The following is a 3,674-nucleotide window of genomic DNA, read 5'->3' as shown; positions in this document are numbered from 1 at the left end:
GTGTGTGATGTCACAGAATGGAGGTGTGTGAAGTCATAGCATGGAGGTATGCGAAATCATAGAATGGAAGTGTGTGAAGTGATAGAACGAAGGTGTGTGAAGTCATAAAATGTAGATGTGTGAAGTCATAGAATGGAGGAGTGTGAAGTCAACGAGGAAGGTGTGTGAAGTCACAGAAAGGAGGTGTGTGAACTCAGAATGGGTGTGTGAAGTCACATAATGGAGGTGTGTGAAGTTATAGAATGGAAGTGTGTGAAGTTATAGAATGGAGGTGTGTGAAGTCAGAATGGAGGTGAGTGAAGTCACCGAATATAGGTGTGTGAAGTCAGAATGGAGGTGTGTGAAGTCACAGAATGGAGGTTTTTGAAGTCATAGAATGGAGGTGTGTGAAGTCATAGAATGGATGTTTCTGAAGTAAGAATGAAGATGTGTGATGTAATAGAATGGAGGTGTGTGAAGTCATGGAATGCAGGTGTGTGAAGTCAAAGAATAGAGGTGTGTGAAGTCAAACAATGGAGGTGTGTGAAGTCACAGAATGGAGTTGTGTGAAGTCAAAATGGTGGTGTAAAGTCACAAAGGGATGAGTGTGAAGTCACAGAATGGAGGTGTGTGAAGTCAGAATGGAGGTGTGTGAACTCATAGAATGGAGGTGTGTGAGGTCACAATGGAGGTACGTGAAGTCATAGAATGGTGGTGTGTGAAGTCACAGAATGGAGGTGTGGAAGTCATAGAATGGAGGTGTGTGAAGTCAGAATGGAGGTGTGTGATGTCACAGAATGAAGGTGTGTGAAGTCATAATGGAGGTGAGTGAAGTCACCGAATGTAGGTGTGTGAAGTCAGAATGAAGGTGTGTGAAGTCTCAGAATGGAGGTTTCTGAAGTCATAGAATGGAGGTGTGTGAAGTCATAGAATGGATGTTTCTGAAGTAAGAATGAAGATGTGTGAAGTCATAGAATGGAGGTGTGTGAAGTCATGGAATCGAGGTGTGTGAAGTCAAAGAATGGAGGTGTGTGAAGTTACATAATTGGGAAGTGTGTGAAGTCAATATGGAGGTGTGTGAAGTCACAGAATGGAGGTGTGTGAAGTCACAGAATGGAGGTGTGTGAAGTCAAAACTGTGGTGTGTACCGTCACAAATGGAGGTGTGTGAAGTCATAGCATGGAGGTCTGTGAACTCAAAATGGAGGTGTTTGAAGTCAAAGAATGGAGGTGTGCGAAGTCAAAGAATGGATGTGTGTGAAGTCACGGATTGGAGGTTTGTGAAGTCAAACATTGGACGTGTGTGAAGTTACAGAAAGGAGATGTGTGAAGTCATAGAATGGAGGTGTACGAAGTCATAGAATGGAGGTGTGTGAAGTCATAGAATGGAGGTATGTGATGTCATTGAATGAAGGTGTGTGAAGTCATAGAATGGAGTTCTGTGAAGTCATAGAATGGAAGTGTGTGAAGTCATAGAATGGAGGTGTGTGAAGTCGTAGAATGGAGGTGTGTGAAGTCATAGAATGGAAGTGTGTGAAGTCACAGAATGGAGGTGTGTGAAGTCACAGAATGGTGGTGTGTGAACTCACAATGGAGGTGTGTGAAGTCAAAGAATGGAGGTGTGTGAAGTCAGATGGAGTTGTGTGAAGTCATAGAATGGAGGTGTGTGAAGTCAGAATGGAGATGTGTGAAGTCATAGAATGGAGGTGTGTGAAGTCAGAACGGAGGTGGGTCAACTCATAGATTGCAGGTGTGTGAAGTCACAATGGAGGTGTGTGAACTCATAGAATGGAGGTGTGTGTGAAGTCACAGAATGCAGGGGTGTGAAGTCACAGATTGGAGGTGTGTGTAGTCATAGAATGGAGGTGTGTGAAGTCATGAAATGGAGGTGTGCGAAATCAAAAAATGGAGGTGTGTGAAGTCACAGAATTGAGGTTTGTGAAGTCAAACATTGGAAGTGTGTGAAGTTACAGAAAGGAGATATGTGAAATAATAGAATGGAGGTGTATGAAGTCGTAGAATGGAGGTGTGTGAAGTCATAGAATGGAGGTGTGTGATGTCATAGAATGGAGGTGTGTGAAGTCATAGAATGGAGGTGTGTGAAGTCGTAGAATGGAAGTGTGTGAAGTCATAGAAGGTTGGTGTGTGATGTCATAGAATGGAGGTGTGTGAAGCCATAGAATGGAGGTGTGTGAAGTCACAGAAGGGAGGTGTGTGAAGTCACAGAATTGACGTGTGTGAAGTCACAATGGAGGTGTGTGCACTCATAGAATGCAGGTGTTTGAAGTCAAAGAATGGAGGAGTGTGAAGTCATAAATGGAGATGTGTGAAGTCACAGAATAGAGGTGTGTGATGTAAGAATAGAGGTGTGCGAAGTCATAGAATGGAGGTGTGTGAAGTCAGAATGGAGCTGTGTGAAGTCATAGAATGGAGGATTGTGAAGTCAGAATGGAGGTGTGTGAAGTCACAATGGAGGTGTGTGAAGTCATAGAATGGAGGTTTTTGAAGTCACAGAATGGAGGTGTGTGTGAAGTCAGATTGGAGGTGTGTGAAGTCATAGAATTGAGGTGTGTCAACTTAGAAAGGAGGTGTGTGAAGTCATAGAATGGAGGTGTGTGAAATCATAGAATGGAAGTGTGTGAAATCACAGAATTGATGTTTGTGAAGTCAGAATGGAGGTGTGTGAAGTCATAGAATGGAGGTGTGGGAAGAAACAATGCAGGTGTGTGAAGTCATAGAATGGAAGTGTGTGAAATCACAGAATGGAGGGGTGTGAAGTCACAGAATGGAGGTGTGTGAAGTCACAGAATGGAGGTGTGTGAAGTCACAGAATGGAGGTGTGTGAAGTCAAAATGGTGGTGTAAAGTCACAAATGGAGGTGTGTGAAGTCACAGAATGGAGGTGTGTGAACTCAAAATTGAGGTGTGTGAAGTTAAAGAATGGAGGTGTGCGAAGTCAAAGAATGGAGGTGTGTGAAGCCATAGAATGTAGGTGTGCGAAGTCATAGAATGGAGGTGTGTGAAGTCATAGAATGAAGGTGTGTGAAGTCACAGAATGAAGGTGCGTTAAGTCACAGAATGGAGGTGTGTGAACTCAGAATGGAGGTTTGTGAAATCCCAGAATGGAGGTGTGGGAAGTCATAGAATGGAGTTTTGTGAAGTCACAGAATGGAGGTGTGTGAATTCATAGAATGGAGGTGTGTGAAGTCATAGAATGGAGGTGTGTGAAGTCACAGAATGGAGGTGTGTGAAGTCACAGAATGGAGGTGTGTGAAGTCACAGAATGGAGGTGTGCGAACTCACAATGGAGGTGTGTGAAGTAAAGAATGGAGGGGTGTGAAGTCAGATGGAGTTGTGTGAAGTCATAGAATGTAGGTGTGTGAAGTCAGAATGGAGGTGTGTGAACTCATAGAATGGAGGTGTGTGTAGTCACAATGGAGGTATATGAAGTCATAGAATGGTGGTGTGTGAAGTCACAGAATGGAGGTGTGGAAGTCATAAAATAGAGGTGTGTGAAGTCAGAATGGAGGTGTGTGAAGTCACAGAATGGAGGTTGTGAAGTCATAGAATAGAGGTGTGTGAGGTTACAGAATGGAGGTGTGTGAAGTCAAAATTGTGGTGTGTACAGTCACAAATGGAGGTGTGTGAAGTCACAGAATGGAGGTGTGTGAACTCAAAATGAAGGTGTGTGAAGTCA

Source organism: Megascapheus bottae, unplaced genomic scaffold (assembly GCF_031878675.1).
Source record: "Megascapheus bottae isolate mThoBot1 unplaced genomic scaffold, mThoBot2.hap1 HAP1_SCAFFOLD_52, whole genome shotgun sequence".
NCBI classification, from domain to species: domain Eukaryota; kingdom Metazoa; phylum Chordata; class Mammalia; order Rodentia; family Geomyidae; genus Megascapheus; species Megascapheus bottae.
This window is presented reverse-complemented; position numbering follows the sequence as displayed.